At 40.3% G+C, this 17,601-nt stretch overlaps 1 protein-coding gene across 6 annotated transcripts in view; it reads left to right on the forward strand.

Annotated features, from left to right (window-relative positions):
- Positions 1-17,601, forward strand: part of NFYC (nuclear transcription factor Y subunit gamma) — an 80,366-nt gene that overhangs the window by 12,150 nt on the left and 50,615 nt on the right. Inside the window, exon 1 of one of the 6 annotated variants that reach the window (XM_025386298.1) lies at positions 5,954-6,247. The exons of 4 other annotated variants lie outside the window; for them this stretch is intronic. The gene's annotated coding sequence lies outside the window, so the exon portion shown is untranslated. Of the gene's footprint in view, positions 1-5,953; positions 6,248-9,335; positions 9,473-17,601 lie in introns of those variants that run through there. One more of the 6 variants, XM_025386312.1, reaches the window with a different exon arrangement.

A 17,601-nucleotide genomic window follows, 5' to 3' on the forward strand; every position in this document is an offset into this window, starting at 1 on the left:
TAAAAATTAGCTGGGTGTGGTAGCGTATGCCTGTGGTCCTAGTTATGCAGAAGACTGAGGTAGGAGGATCACTAGAGCCCAGGAGGTCAAGGCTGCAGTGAGCTGTGATCATGCCACTGTACTCTAGCCTGGGCAACTAACCTTGTCTCAAAAAAAAAAAAAAAAAAGAGTGTGAAGCTGTTATTGCAGTTAACCAGATTTCCTACATGGCCTTCTTCAGTTGGAGCTGTGTAGCGGTCACTCCTTTAGATGGGACACACACTTGGCAGTTTTCCTCAATCCCTGTTACTCCCTGTTGTTACTGACACTGTGGCTAAAATCGGGTTTGATTTATATCTCTATGCTTTGGGGATATATGTAGATAAAAATAAGACACTTGCTGCTTTCAAGAAGCCCTTTTCTGGTAATAGAGGCATATTAAAAAAATAGTTATAATATGTGTACCTGCTATATAATCAAGTGTATATTTAGGTATTAATTGGGCACCTACCACATTCCAGATATGTTGAGTGCTTTCAGTTATTTAAGCCTCAACACTCCTATGTGTTGGTGTTATTTCCTCCATTTTACACATGAGGAAGTGAGCTCAGAAATAGTTAAGTATCTTGGCCAATGTGCAGCTAGTAAGCAGGTAGCTATGATTCAAAAATCATTCTCCCAACCAAAAGCATCAATTCTCACTTTGCCTTCTTTGAGAGTATTGAAGCTTCAACGGTGTAACCAGAGTTACTGGTTTTGTCTCATAGTGATTTGAGTGCTTTTTTTTGGTTGTTGTTGTTGTTGAGACAGAGTCTCGCTCTGTTGCCCAGGCTGGAGTGCAGTGGCGCGATCTCAGCTCACTGTAAGCTCCACCTCCCAGGTTCAAGCGATTCCCCTGCCTCAGCCTCCCGGGTAGCTGGGACTACAGGCACGTGCCACCACGCCCAGCTAATTTTTTGTATTTTTAGTAGAGACAGGGTTTCACTGTGTTAGCCATGGTGGTCTTGATCTCCTGACCTCATGATCTGCCCCCCTCAGCCTCCCAAAGTGCTGGGATTACAGGTGTGAACCACAGCGCCCGGCCTGATTTGAGTGTTTTTTAGGGTAAGAAGATGCAATTAGCTGCTGAGATCCAAGACCAGGGAAGAATGTTAGCTGAAATCCTAGAGATTCTGTTAGATTCTCAGTCCACAGTAATGACAGGTAGAAGAGAAAGCTATAGTAAGTGAATGAATTCAGCTGCCAAATGGAAATTCAAGAATAATTTGGGTTCTCTTCCTACTGTGGCTTGAATTCTAAGGTAAGTGTTGATGAGAAGTAGGACTTGAAGTAGTTTCCTTGCAAACTGCCAAGAAGTAATAAAAACTATGCTGAAGACCTTCACAGGGTGTTAAAGGTCATGATTGGTTTAATCTGGTACATCCAAAGCAGAGTCGAAGGGCCAGCTTTTGAAACAGTGATCAGACATTTGCTGGGATTAGTGGTGAAAAGCCTGGGTTTCCAGCCTAAAAACTAGAGAATTTTATGGCACCTGGTAGTCTTCCCGTACTGTCCTTTATGGCTAAGGAGTTGCTTTCTGCAGGGCTGCAGAGTATGCTAGAGATAGAAGAGAGGTATTTCTTCGAAGTGGCTTCAGGGCCTTAAGCAGGTTTTCTCCCTTTCTGAACCTTAACCTTCTATACATCAAGGAAGTTGAATTGGATGACATTTAATACTTCTCATTTTTTCAGTGCTTATTCAGGCATAGTACATATGCTTTACATATATTACGTTATTTAATCCTTAAGTGGCTCTCTGGTATACATGGTGATATCTATACATTATAGATAAGGAAACTGAGGCTCAGGGTTAGTTCAGTGTCATATAAGTAGAGTCAGAACTTGAAACTAACACTGCCTGACTTCCAAGTGCTTAGTTGTTTTGCCGTGCTGGCACTAATTAGTAATCAGCGAGGTTGTGAACATGTTCTCCCTATTCTTCTGCTCCCTACCCCCACCCTTCAGATGAGCTTCTTTGCCTTGTCAGCTGACTGACCCTCAGGTGTTCTGGGGCTAAGAGAAGCTCCGGTACTGATAAGCCCTGTTGGCCTTCTGCCTTCTCTTCCCAGGATGGGAGTAGCTATTCAGAATCTGTAATCTAAACTTTTGAGAAAAGAATTACAGTACCTATAACACATCCTGTTATCATAACCAAACTCTTTATTTGGATGCCATTGTGAAGTTGTCTCACAACCCCTTTAAATTTTAACAGTGTACTCTTGTTAATGATTTACCTACTTGTTTCATGCCCTTATAAATGTGGTTTGTTACTGGTTAAATGTTCCTAATAATTTAGTAGTAAACTTTATAACAACTTATAGGGTGCTATTTGGTCATACCATTGACTAGGTCTCTTAACTGGCAGATCAAATTTAACAGTAGTCAGATTTTAAATTTTAATATTTATTTATTTACTTACCTGAGATAGAGTCTCTCTGTCTCCCAGACTGGAGTGCAGTGGGACGATCACGGCTGATTGCAGCCTTGACCTCTTGGGTCAAGTGATCCTCTGGTCTCAGCTTCCAAAGTAAGTGGGATCACAGGCGTGTGCCACCACACCTAGCTAATTTTTGTATTTTTTGTAGAGATGGGGTCTTACTATGTTATCCAGGCTGATCTGAAATGCCTGAGCTCAAGTGATTCTCCTTCCTTGGCCTCCCAAAATGCTGGGATTACAGGCGTGAGCCACCATGCCTGGCCCAGATTTTTAGTTTTTAAATTTGTTGAAGTTGGATAATGGTTTATGCTATCTATACATATATATGGCACCTAAGAATTTCCTTGGATGTGCTTGAGGTATTCCATGTCTTGGTAAGCAGTGTGGTGCAGTGGAAAGAGTACCACTCTAGGTGGGACCCGAGTTTGAATCTAGATGTATGGCTAGGGGCCAGTTTTTTAACTTCTTTGAACTTCACTCTTTCTCACTGGAAAAAGGGTATTGTAGTGAGAATTAGAGGGGTAAAGTCTGTGATGTGCTTAGCACAGAACCTGGCACTAGTAGTTGTTCAGAAATCATTTCATCATGGGAAATGAGTGGAATGTATGTAGAGAAGTTAATACGGCAAAGTGATAGGGCAGACCACCTTGCTCCTATTTCGGGTCCCTGCTGAATCTCTGCACATGTCAAGGATGAGTTCTCATGTATGGTCAAGGGAGGAATTTCTAGAAAAGATCTCATCTATCTAGCAAAACAACTGTGTTTTTCAGTCCTAGGATATTTAGCTTTGGTGGGAGGAAGCAGATCTAAGGAGATTGTTAAAGGCCTCAGGTGATGAACGGTGAGATGTTTGTATTTGAATGTTTTGCTGAAAAAAGAAAAAACAAAAAAAGAAAAACATGCTAATTGATTTTCACCACATTAGGAGCTGCCTCTTAAAAAACCTAAGCAGTTGGTCCAAAATCCGTAAGAAAATCTTTGACTACCACTGGTAGCCTTTGGCACCCTGGAATATTTTCTGTAACTACAGTGAGACAAGTAAGAATACTTGTAATATCTCTTCTGAGATCAACTCTGTTGTGCTTATTTTTAAAAATATGGGGCCAGGCGCGGTGACTCATGCCTGTAATCCCAGCACTTTGGGAGACCAAGGTGGGTGGATCATCCTAGGTCAGGAGTCCAAAACCAGCCTGGCCCACATGATGAAACCCTATCTCTACTAAAACTGCAAAAATTAGTCAGGTGTGGTAGTGGGCGCTTGTAATCCCAGCTACTCGAGAGGCTGAGACATGAGAATTGCTTGAACCCAGGAGGCAGAGGTTGCAGTGAGCTGAGATCACACCGTTGTACTCTAGCCTTGGTGACAGAGGGAGACTCTGTCTCCAAAAAAAAAAAAAAAGATAGAAGGCTGGGGTGCAGTGGCTCACTCCTGTAATCCCAGCACTTTGGGAAGCCAAGGCAGGTGGATCACTTGAGGTCAGGAGTTCAAGACCAGCCTGGCCAACATGGTCAAACCCTATCTCCACTAAAAATACAAAATTAGCTGGGCATGGTGGTGGGTACCTGTAGTCCCAGCTACTAAGTAGGTCACTTGAACCCAGGAGGTGGAGGTTGCAGTGAGTCAAGATCGTGCCACTGCCCTCCAGCCTAGGCAACAGAGGGAGACTCCATCTCAAAAAAAAAAAAAAAAAAGAAAAAGTGAGAAAAAATGTGTCCTCATCCAGGCACAGTGGCTCACGCCTGTAATCCCAACACTTTGGGAGGCAGGGGCAGGAGACTCCCTTCAGCCCAGAAGTTCAAGACCAGCCTGGGCAACATGGCGAGACCCCATCTCTACCAATTGAAAAAAATTGAAAAAAGAAAGGAAATATAAAAATTGGTTGGCGTGGTAGCACACACCTGCAGTCCTAGCTACTTAGGAGGACAAGGTGGGAAGATCGCTTGAGCCCAGGAGGTGGAGACTGCAGTAAGCCGAGATTGTGCCTCTGCACCCCAGCAACACCCCAGCTTGGGTGACAGAGCCAGACCCTATCTCCAAAAAAAAAAGGAATGATTTTTATCCTTTGTGATGTCAAACTCTGTGGCTGCCTTAAATAAATTAGTTAATCCATCAAATTATAATGTGCTTTTAATAATACGTCATCAGCCCTCTGCATCTAAGCATTCAACCATCCATGGGTCAAAAATATTTTTAAAAATTGTGTCTGTATAGAACATATGCAGACTTTTTTCCTTGTCATTATTCCCTAAACAATACAGTATAACCCCTACATGTATAGCATTTACATTTTATTAGGTATTATACGTAACCTAGTGATGATTTAAAGTATACAGGAAGCTGGGCAAGGTGACATGCACGTGTAGTTTCGCTCACTTTGGTAGCTGCGGTGGGAAGATTGCTTGAGCCCAAGAGTTTGAGGCGGTAGTGCCCTGATTATGCCTGAATAGCCACTGCATTGCAGCCTAGCAACATAGTGAGACACCATCTCTTAAAAAAAAGTATACATGGGAATGTGCAAGTGTTTTATGCAAATACTGTACCGTTTTATATTAGGGACATGAGCACCGAAGGATTTTGGTATCCATGAGAGGGTTGGCTGGGGAGTATCCTGGAACCAGTCTCCCATGGGTACCAGGGGATGATTGTATTCACTGATGTTCTAGCTTTTTTGTCATCCCCCCCCCCCCCCCCCCGGTTCCCACCTTTATCATTTTATTTCCTTCTTAGGTTCCTGGTTGACATTCTAGAAATGCCACTGTCTCTGCCACTAACTTCATACAGTACCTTAAAATTTTTCTATTTAAATTAGTTTGTGTTTTCAAATAAAGTGCTTTGCCTTGATACCAGTCTGTGCCTTTAAAGTGCCACTAACATAATGACAGATGCCTTTTAGAAATCTTGCAAACTATTGTATGGCCATTGGCATCACTCTGTTAGTGTTAAAGAAGCTGCATTTTCTTTGCACTAGCCCTACCCAGTTTTTTCTTCTTTTAATGCTCAGCGGAAAACTGAAGATGGTCACAACTTTCCGACCTTGTGCACATTGCTTCTCTGGTCTATTACCATAGGATACCGTAGCAGTATCTTACAGACATCTTTGATGGCCAATCAGCAGCAGTTAAATTACCGTAAATTTTTTAAATGGAACTCTGACAGCCAATAAGAAATCCCGTGGGTGGGAACAGTAACAACCCTTTGGCTTGTTTTTAAGAACAATTCTAAATTTTCAGTATTCTGTTTTAGAAACACGTGATTCCCTAGCGCAACTGCTATGTGCATTTGCCAGGCATTTCCACGCCTTAAGAGTTCCCCATAGTTTGAAGTCTGAATCTGACCCCTGTTCTGCTTCTCAAGGTAACTTTAAAACAGGAAGTGTACAAAAGAGGTAACTGATGACGTGAACAGCCAATCGTGGCTTTGTGTTCTTAGCCAATAAAGCACTTCAGCCAATGGGATCACTGTGGAGGCAAGGTTTGGTGTCAAATAGCATGCTAGATTGAATGCCTTTGACTGTTAAAGTGGAAGGAGGCTGCAGGGCTTCATTGGAGCCTCGGAGTTTTTCACTGAGGCAGGGGTCAGCTGAAAGACAAAGAAAAATGGCGAATAGTTTGTTGGGGGGTGGGAGGACAGCTGTTCGGGCTTTCACTGGAGTGGACATTCCAGACTCAGGTTTCTGCATCTCCTGCTGCCTTTTGTTTCCTCCGTCCTTTGGGGGGGAGGGATAGGAGTGACTTAAATTCTCCCAGTCCGAGGAGGTATAAATAACTACATGTAAAATTAATGCAGTTCCCGGTAAGTTTAATTCTTTGTTTTGTGTTGAAATGATAGAAACTGTTTAGCTTCAGAGAGTGTAGACAAGTTGCACTGTTCAGAAAATGGCCACTTTACATTCCATGCATACCTTTTGGTGCACCTAGAATACCTTGCTGTGTTTAGATTTTGCATGTCCTTCAACTAGGATTTCTTTCCTAGTTGGCCATCGACAGGATCAGGTACATGGAGAAAGGCTAATCATTTTTCAGGGGCACACAGAAGCAAAACACTTTTCTGTTTGCATTGGGTAAACTTAACTGTTTTCCAAATAATTTTCCTTTGTTCAAGTGCACTGAAGCTTTCCTATGGAATAAGCTGAGTTGTTGTGAGAGTTTTTCTGTTTCCACGCACTTTGTTGACATCTGTGTTTTCAGATATGGAAGCGACACGTTGCTGTTAGAAATTTGTGTGAAAATATGATTTGCACTGCTGCAGGTTCTAATGGTGAAGGCCCACATGCCAGTGTGAAATTTTCCCATAACTTTCTTGATTTACCTGTCTACCTCTAGATTCTAATAAGTACTAATTAATGTAGTAACAGTCTTTGTTTTTAATGCACATTTTAGCTTAGAATGCTGGTTAGAAACATCTTCACTTATATTGACAGTGACAAGAGCAAGTCTTTTTCCATAGATTTCACACATTTTGTCAGGTGTTGATTTAGTTCTTTAAAATGATATGAGCAAAGTGCTTTTCATTTTTCCGTATTAAATATTTAAAATCCTGCAGTTTATGAATAGGAAAGTTAAGAGTATAGGCACCCTATCTTTTGCCCTTGATATATATATATATGTATCTATATCTATATTTCTCTTTAGGGGTACAAAGCTAACGTAGGTTGCTAATCAGTAACCGGCCAGTTATTATGAACAGTGAAATCTTCAATCCCACGTACTAAGATCTATAATACACCTGATTTTAAAATGCAATTCTTTGTTTTCTTTTTATTTGCAAATACGGAATGAAGGTCATTGGAACATTTCTGCAGCAGACTCAGTGTGGAGCCATGAGCCAGCAGCACTTAGCCTCTGGGTAGGGAAAAGGAGCAGGCCCTATTAGAGGAGAAGTTTCAAGGGTGTTGATTTGCCTTCCCTAGCTTCCCCTGTAATAAAGGATTTACCTGAGAGGACTGATAGGATTTAGATTTGGGGCTCTTGGAGTTGGAATGATATAGCAAGTCAAAGTTCTAGATGCAGGCCTCTGTCGTTGCTTTCAAAAGTGACCTTGAAAAACTGCCGGGGAGTTGAAAGATTGAAGGACAAAGTTTGTTTATACAGATTTGGACTGAAAAGCTCTATTTAAGATGAAAAGAGACTGTACTTCTGATATTCAAGTCGAGTGGTTAGTAGGAATATGTTATAGATTCAAATTAGGAGTTTTCAGGGAATAAGACAATAGGGCTGCATTCATTCTCTCTCCCACTCTTTTTACTTCCCTCCCCCCAGCAAAAAATTCTAAATTCTTTTGGTATGATAGCTGAGTGAACTGCCTAACAGATTCAGAATTCCTTGCATGCTACCGTGTCTTCTTTGTAATCTAGAGGGTTCTTAGTGAAGGAATAGTATTTTAGGAGTTCAGAGTAGTTGTATTTGTGAAAGTTTTGGGGAATTGGAATGCTTATAAGAAGAAAATGTTCATTCTGGGAATTTAAGTCCTAAGATAAAGAAGTATGTGTTAAGGATTACATTTTAAGAGGTACTTACTTTGATTTAAATTTACTTTTTTAAAGTCATTGATTATTTATATGTTATCAGTTGTTCCAGGTTTTATATATGATTTTAAAAACAGTTGTAGGTACTGTCTTGACCCTCTTGGCCCTACAAGAAGGCCTGTAGCAGGGGAGGCAAAAGTGAAGGTGTGGTACAGTATGAGGTAAACCATAAACTTGAGAACTTGGTGGATTTGGCTTCTTGGAAAGACACCCAGTCACTGCCTCTCGCCGAGGTTCTTCACCATTTTTGGATCATAGACTCTTTGAGAATCTGACCCACTACCTGGAAAAATGCACATGGGCATGCCTGTGCAAAACCTTTGATGACTAAGTTATTTTCTAGTGTATGTCAAATGGTGTTTAACACTTTAGCCAGATAGATGTTTACTAGACAAATGAAGAAAACTTTGCTTCCAGAAAGAGCAAAGACCTTCTAGAGAGCTAACTGTAATTTGGACCATGGGTGGCTGTGTGTGTAAGTGGGGGAGGCTTAGATAGGGTCTAGAGATGTCAACATTTATTTACTCTGATCACAATGTTTGAGGCGATATGGTACAGACCATTTAAAGTCAAGAGATCTGTGTTCAAGCCCTAGTCACCTTTATCACCAGCTTTGTAGTTTGGGCAAGTCAGCCATTTAGTGTTAGCTTCCTCACATGTAAAAATGGGACCTAAAAATAGTGTCTTATTTAGTGGTGAGTCCTGAATGAGATCATGTGTGTCAAAGTACTTTGCAAATTGTGAAGAACTACGTAATATTAGTTGTTACTAATCCAGACTGTTTGGGGGATGAAACCTTTATGAAGATAGGTGTGGCATCAAAGAAAAAAATGCCAGTATTTTAATATTTTTAAAAAGGAGTTAGTTTAAACCTGACACATGTCTTTTTAAACTGCCTTCACCTGCATATTCCTGTTTATGCTGACATGACCCTATTTATTTAATGCATACGTTGAGACCATCCTTTACTGTGAAAGATTCCTGTGAAAGAATTTTAACCCGTTTGTCAAAATTTAAGAACCTCTCAGAATAAGATGAAATGGGTATGCTGATTTTTAAAAAAACTCTTATTAGATTTAGGAACCTCTCAGAATAAAATCTGGAAGCCTGTTCAGTTTGCATTATGAGATTTGCATTATAATGCAGGTAAGTTGTAATGGTTGCAGATGTTTTACCAAGCAGGGGTTACATTTTTAGTTTGTATACCAAATATTTATAAAGTAAACTGGAACTATTTTTTTTTGTTTGCTTTGTGATTATCATGTCAGTTTTCAAGCATGGGAGGTAGGTATAGCCTGCAGTATATATAGTAAGCAAATAAATGTTGGGATGAATGCCTTTTTTTTTTTCCCCCCCAGACAGGGTCTTGTTCTGTTGCCCAGGCTAATATGCCAGGCTGAAGAGCCATGGCATAATCATGACTCACTGCAGCCTCCACCTCCTGGGCTCAAGCAATCCTCCTACATCAGCCTCCTGAGTAGCTGGTACTACAGGCATGTGCCACTGTGCCCAACTAATTTTTTTTTTTTTTTTTTAAATAGAGACGGGGTTTTGATTTGCTGCCCAGGCTGATCTCACACTCCTGGGCTCAAGTGATCCTGTTGCCTTGGCCTCCCAAAGTGCTGGGATTACAAGCGCTGGGATTACAGGTGTGAGTCACTGTGCCCAATTGTGGGATGAACACTTTTAAAATAAGAAATAATTGATCGCTTATCAAAAATCTAATGTAAATTTCACACAGTTAATACCCACTGTGAGATACTTTTCTAACATAATTGGTGGAAACTCATGGGGATTTCTTTTTAATCTAGCCTACATGCCCAGTGTCATCTATTTTTAGGACTTCCTTCCCCGCCCCCCCCCCCCCCCCCCGGGGTGGGGTTGATATTTTGTGATGTTTGATTTCCTGTCCTATTAAGTCACTTCCTCTCAGGCCTATGGTCAGTCAGCATTGGTGTCTGCTTCCTATCTGTGCTTTGAAAGAGTCATATTCAGACAGAATGAGGTTTGGCAAAATTGATACTGACTTTACCAAATAAAATTCCAGTTCCAGGGATGTGTAGGTTTAAAAACAGCAACTGTGGTCACTTTGGGCTTTTGTTTTTAAAACAAGATGAGGTCTCCTTCTTAAAGAAGCTAAATACTTTTGTGGGGGCTTCAGTAACCCAAAAAATGTATAAAAGCTGAACATGGCTATCTTCATGAATGGAATGATTTTTGCCTATTCTTATTACTGATAATATATGCATACAGAGTTTGAATACGTCTAAATTAGGCTGATAGGAATCACTTAGAGATCTAGTCTAGTTCCCTTCTTGGCAAGTGGGGAAATTGAGGCCCAGTAAGTTCAGGTGCCCTAATCCAAGTCTTTCAGCTTTTTAGGAACAGGCCTGTACAAGTTTAGAGATTTGACTCCCACTCAATTTGTTGCATGTTTCTTTTATTCCTCTAGGTTGTTTTCACTTTTTATTTTTCATGTTTCTTTTCCTTTTGGCACTTCTGTATAGGTTTGCTGTTTGGATATAGAAGGAACAGAGAGAAAATGGGCCATGGAAGAGGTTCAGAAGTCTTTACCTGAAGTGTGTTGGTTAGAAAGTCTGCTGCAGCAGATTTAGTGTCCCTTTGGGATCTGAAGATACCTTGCCTCAGCCAGTTGCTTATTCAGAAAGCTGAGAACCAGCTAGGAAGCTAATGGTGCTCACCTGTGAGGTATTCCAGAGAGCCGGGTTACTGTTATGCATTATGAAGAAGTTAGGGTATACAAACACATGATCTGCATGCCAGTTAGTGTTTATTGTTTTTGTTTTTTGTTACTACATTTCAAGAACAAGCTGATTCCCAAAAAAGTTTGTACCTGGCTCTTAAAGTGAGTCCACAAGCTAACCTGTATTTAATAAACACAGATTCCAGGGTCATTTTAAGCATTTGAGAAGACGGAAATAGGAATCATTGTTTATAGACACCCAAAACAATATCTTAACTGTACTGACTTGACTCTTTCCCATCAGCAAAGTGGTATTATGTGTGTATGTGCTTGTGTATGGTTGAGTGGTTTTTGTTCTTATCTTTATATTCTTTGATAGACCATGATATACTTTAACATTTTTAATTTTTCTGAAGGTGATGACCTTCATATGTTTAGACAAAAGTTATAGTTCATTGAAAGAGTGAGGGCTTGAATGATGTAAGTTATATAATATTTAAGTCCTAAAATATACTGACTGAAAATTATGATAGACGTAGCTGGATAGACTATACTTCATGTCTGCATTTCCCAGAAGTTTAGTTTTCTTTCTTTTTTTTGGAGACTAAGGTCTTGCTCTGTCACCCAGGCTAGAGTGTAGAGTGTAATGGTGTAATCATAGATCACTGCAACCTTAAACTCCTGGGCTTAAGCAGTCCTCGCACTTCTCAGCCTCCAAGTAGCTGGGACTACAGATGCATGCTACTAGGCCTGGCTAATTAAAAAAAAATTTTTGAGGGCTGGGCACAATGGCTCATGCCTATAATCCCAGCACTTTGGGAGGCCAAGGCAGGCAGATCATGAGGTCAGGAGATCAAGACCATACTGGCTAACACGGTGAAATTCGTATCTCTACTAAAAATAGAAAAAAATTAGCCGGGCGTGGTGGCGGGCTCCTGTAGTCCTAGCTACTCGGGAGGCTGAGGCAGGAGAATGGCGTGAACCCAGGAGGTGGAGCTTGCAGTGAGCCGAGATGGCGCCACTGCACTCCAGCCTGGGCAACAAAGTGAAACTCCGTCTCAAAAAAAAAAAAAATTTTGACTGGGTGTGGTGGATCATGCCTGTAATCCCAGCACTTTGGGAGGCCAAGGCGGGTGGATCACTTGAGGTCAGGAGTTTGAGACCAGCCTGGACAACATGGTGAAACCCAGCCCTTACTAAAATAACACCAAAATTATCCGGGCCTAGTCCCATCTTCTCAGGAGGGTGAGGCACAAGAATTGCTTGAACCGGGAGGTTGCAGTGAGCCATGATAGTGCCACTGCACTCCAGCCTGGGCAACAGAGTGAGACTCTGTCTCAAGAAAAACAAACAAACAAACAAAAACTAATTTTTTTTTTTTTGTAGAGATGGAGTCTCATTATTTTCCCTGGCTGGTCTCGAACTCCTGGCCTCAAAGGATCCTTCTACCTTAGCCTCAAAAGCACTGGCATTTACAGGTGTGAGCGTCTGTGCCTGGCTAGTTTTCTTTTTAATCTGTTCTTTCTGCTACCTCAATATTGGGGCTCAACTCTTTATAACGTGGTCAGATTCTATTTGTGTTATCACTCTTATCTTCTTGTCTCTCCCTTTGGGATCCCAAAGTCAGACCCCGCTATTCAGTAATTGATCAAAAGTTTTTCTCTACTTACAGTATTTATTCTAAATTAAATTACAGTCTAGAACCTGCGGTGAAAATGGGGAATCAAAGGATAAGGAATGAAGTTAAATTCCAGTATAGAGGAAGAACTAAAGAAAAAAACAGATAGTAAATGTTTAACTTTAAAATGGCATAACATTGTGACCTTGTGTTCCTTAGTTCAAAGAAAGAAGACTAAAATAACCACAGCAAATAGCAGCGCGAATTCACTTGGTTATCCTTTCTTCTTGGAAGTACTACGGTTTTGGTCTGTTTCCATAGTTTCAATTACATAGAAAACTAAAGGGAAGACCTGCTTGATTGAAAGTATCCAGATAAAATGAAATTGTCTTCTGTTTATCTAAGCTATATAGTTCTTACCTTCAAGGAAATGCTAAAGTTGGATGCTTTTTACACTTCCTTTCACCAATTCACCATGCATGCGTGTCTTTTTTGTGGAGAGTTTAAAAAGGTATACAAATAAAATTTTACTCTGAGACTGATGATGTTTATCAAGTATTAGAAACGGATACGGAAAGAACAAGCAAAATACACAATTCAGAAGAGGGGAGACCTTGGCTTAGGAATGAAGGGAAACTGTTTAACTGGATGTGGACTCAGGGAGGTAGGGGCAAGGACATTCCAGGCGTTGGGAGCAACAAGAGTAAGATCATGATTCAAAAAGTACATCTTGGGTTAAAGAGAGCAGTAAATGGTCAACTGCTTAGAGCATAAAGAGATGAGTTAAGGACAGGAAGGAGTGGTAAAAGAAAGACGTATGGAGAAGTAGGTTGGGTCAGATGTTGAAGGGCCTTGTTTGACAGGCTAAGAAATTTGAACAGTCTCTGCTTGACATTGGTGACCATTGGAAATCTGGAGTAGTAGAGTGATGTGGCGTTATGAGAGCTGCGCTTTTATAAGATTTATTACACATCTTAGGTTCACAACCTTTATAGGATTATTAAGTTTAAAATAGGTTGTAACATAAAGGGCTTAGAATTGTACCTGGCACACAGTAACCCCTAATGAGCATTGGCTATCATCATTTTTATTACATAGAGGCGATGAAGGTCTGAACAGAGATAGTGGTAGTATGAAGAAAGTTCAGGAGATGGACACTGCTGGACCCTGTTACTATAGAATTTAGCAGCTGATTAGAATTGAACAACAGAGGAGAAAAAGTGCAAAATGATACTGAGGTTTCAAGTCTGGGTGACTGGAGGATAGAAACAGAAATTCAGGAAGAGCAAGTTTGGGGGGAAAAGAAGATAGATTTGATTTGGGGCACGTGGAATTTCACTTCTGGGTAGCTTTCTGGTTGTAGATGTCCAAGTTGTAGATGTCCAGCTTTCCGGTTGTTGATGTTCAGTGTATGCAGGAGTGAATGAAGCTTTGGAGAAATATCAAAATTGGTAATGTATATTTGGAATTTAGGCTCATAAAGATTATAACTGAACCTAAGGGACAAACAGGAGAGAATCAAGAAAGAGAATTGACAGAAGACTAGTGCTACATGTCAAAGATGGAAGCACAAAAAAGGTCTGACTCTAAAGTTGAGAAATCCAGAAATGAGCATGGTAGAGTTCTCTAGGTCAGTGTTCTCTAAGCTTTTTTTGGTTGCACACTCCTGTTGTCTGAGTGTGCAGTTCCCATGTATGAATTAATATTCTTTACTCCAAAAAGTTACTTGCTCAGTTTTTTAGTATTAGTTTAGTAAAAATAGAGAATATCTGTAACTCCCCTTAATCCAGGCATATACAACAAGGTAAAGATTTTGTTGTTAGCCTACATCTTCCTTGCAGTACTTGGAGCACCATATGTAATACATGGTCTTGTGACAAGTTCAACTAAATGAGGGCATCAGTATCAGCTCATAGGTTAAATATTCGAGAAGCTAATATTAACACTTTCTGTGTGTGCCTTGATAAGTAAAAGACTAGAAATACTGCCTTAGAATCTGGTGACCTTCACTTGCTTTAAAGATGTACAAATATTTCCTTGAGATTAGTACGTATACCACATCTCCATTCGGTACAAAGACTACATTTTATTTTCTGAGTTGCATTGGGCTTAATCTTACTGGTTTTAGCTTTGTAAAATCTCAAATGGCAGCATCCTGCATGAAGCTGACCAAAAATACATATGTAGAAATTTGGCAGCATTTGCTGAGCAAGTAATTTATAGCCCACATGATCATTATAGCACCAATGAGCAGCACACAAAATTAATTACCAGGAATGGGACTAGCCTCATCTGTAGGATTTAGCAGAATTTTTAATATAAGGCACCTATATTTAGTTTCTAGGCTGCGTATGTTGTAATTATCCTTAATCTAAAATAAAGGCAATAAGAAACTTTTCACTAGAGAAATAGTGGTAAATTTCCAGCCATTTTACCTCATTTTTTATAATCTGAACTCCATGATTATTTTCCTCTTGGAAATTCATTGTCCAGATGCCCATGAAGCTCCCCTTAAAGGTGGTTAAGCAATGTAATAGTATGCGGTGTTTATATGAAGCATAGTACTTTATAGTTAGTGAAGTGATTTCATACTCATTCTCTTATTTGGTATTTACCTAATGTAAGTAGGACAGACGATTATCATCCCCCATTTTGAGGGTGACAAAATGGAAGACAGAGCCTAATGACAGAGGCTTTTGCTGTTTATACTGCACTTTCTTACTATATATGAAAAAGAGTCTATAGCTGTGTCCATCTTAGGGGACTAATTTTTCCTCCTACCTTCCCTTTTCCTATACTTGCTTCTCCCTTGAAAGGCTCAGAACTTTCCCAGAGTTCTCATCGACTCTCATATTATAGACTACTTATCAGGCTAATCATAAAGGGAGCAAACATACAGTCAAATTGAATTACCTTTAAAGTGTTTGTCAAAATAGGTGAACACAGTCACTTTTTGGAACAAAGCATAGTACAAGTAGATAGATACAATTGAGCACTACTAGTGTTTTTGGGAAATCGTCTTTAATGAATCCTAAATTCACTAAGGTCAGATAAGTAGTTGAAGAATTTTTTTCCAAATAGATATGTGGTTAGAATTGTATTAGGTGTTCTGTGGTGTTCCTTAGCTATGCAAGTACACACTTTGTGGTACGTATTGAGGCAGCTCCCAAATTTGGGTTCTCATCTTGAGCCACAGAGATCAATATTTTTAGATGAATCATTGTGTTCTTTTTTTTCTTTTTGAGACGGAGTCTCTCGCTCTGTCGCCTGGCTGGAGTGCGGTGGCGCGATCTTGGCTCACTGCAACCTCGGCCTCCCGGGTTCAAGCTATTCTCCTGTCGCAGCCTCCTGAGTAGCTGGGACTGCAGGTGCCCACCACCATGCCCAGCTAATTTTTGTATTTACTAGAAATGGAGTTTCACCATATTGGACAGATAGTCTTGATCTTATGACCTCGTGATCTGCCTGCCTTGGCCTCCCAAAGTGCTGGGATTACAGGGGTGAACCACTGCGCCTGGCCCATGGTGTTCTTAAATAATCAGTTGCTTTAAATTTCCTAGCTATGATTTATAATCCTTGCTTACCCCTAGTGAGGTGGAACAAAGGAATTCTGATATCTTGGAGGAATGGCTGAATAAGATAACTTTATCACCATGTTCACAATGTAGCAATAGCTATAATTTTGAAACACTGCATAGAATTTAGCCAGGTGATTCCTCATATAAGTGGGTAGCTATGAAAACATCTCCAATAAAGGGGGCTGGGCTAAGGCTCTTCTTCTGAATTATAGTGAAAGAATAGAGTGACTTCCCATCACCAGGCCCCCAGAAAGTGAACTTGATCCTTTCTATCTCCACTCTTGTTTGGTAACTAGATGGCCTAGTCCCACTCCTCTGATGCAACTGCAGTTTAACAAGCTTGAAAACCTTAAGCTTTCTTGTTTAAGCTTTCTACTTTGAAATGTGTAAGAATCTGGTATCTTGATTTTTTTTGGAGTACTTTTTTCAGGAGAGTGATCAGGAAAACTAAAGGTAAAAAGGCCTGGTGGATTTGTGTTCCAGGCTGAGAAAAGCTGTAGGTTCTTAAGTTTTGAGTTTTCTATTGTTATCAATTCTAAAGTAGAAGGAGATGATTTAATGAAAGAGCACAGAATTGAGAATCAGAAGACATGGATTTTAATTTCAGCTGTGGCATATACTTATCCTGGTGACTTCTGCCAAGTTCCTCAGTCTACCTGAATAAAATATCTTTATTTGTCAGATGGGAATATTTGAACCTGTGTTGCTTATCTTACGTGTTTATGGTGAAAAACACATAAAATAATGTGAAACTACTTTAAAAAGTATAAAGTATGTACAAATGTAAGAGATTAGCATAACTATCTCAGTCACTTTGCACTCTTTGAAGTGATCTTTATGTTCTCAGTTCCTGACAGCTGTATACATGAAGGTAAGAGATTTAGGATTTGGTTGGCTTGGAAGATTTGTCTCGTTTCATGTCCTTTTCCTTTCTTTCTTCTCCTCTTTTAAACATTTAAATCAATGATAAAAGACACTAAGCAGAGGGAATAATTCACAGTGTGTCTGAATGAGCAGAATCCAGACAGCCAAATCAATACAGCCAAGCTCATATTGACATTCTTATAACGCCCTCTAGGTTTTTAATTGACAATTTTCTGCCTTCTCCTGTCCCCCTACCCCCCTGGTTTTCAGATGTATTAACTCACACCAGCACAATCTTCTGTTTTTCAGTGGAGCTTATGATTAGATAATTGTCTACATTTGTGCTACATTTTCCAAAGTAGAACAAGTTTTTCTCCATCCCCGCTCTTGTGGCTCTTCCATTGGATTACTGCACAAAGGTTACTGTACAACTGAGCATAGGTACTTAAGGAATTTTCCCATTTGCCAGTTTAAAAGAAAAGCACCTAGAATGAGGCCAAGGATACTTGGGGTCTTAAAATAGTTCTTGTCCATGCATGGTGGCTCACGTCTGTAATTCCAGCAGTTTGGCAGGCCAACGTGAGAGGATCACTTGAGGCCAGGAGTTTGAGACCAGCCTGGGCAAGATAGCAAGACCCTGTCTTTACAGAAAATTTTAAAAATTAGCCAGGTATGGTGGCAAGCACCTGTAGTCCCTGTTACTCAGGAGGCTGAGCAGGGGAGGATTGCTTGAACCCAGGAGGTTGAGGCTTCAGTGAACCATGATCATGCCACTGCACTCCAGCCTGGGCAACAGAGCAAGACACTGTTAAAAAAAATTTTTTTTAAAGTTCTTGAGGAACCTGTGTTTTTCATTCA

Source organism: Theropithecus gelada, chromosome 1 (genome assembly GCF_003255815.1).
Source record: "Theropithecus gelada isolate Dixy chromosome 1, Tgel_1.0, whole genome shotgun sequence".
In the NCBI taxonomy this organism is placed as follows: Eukaryota; Metazoa; Chordata; class Mammalia; order Primates; family Cercopithecidae; genus Theropithecus; species Theropithecus gelada.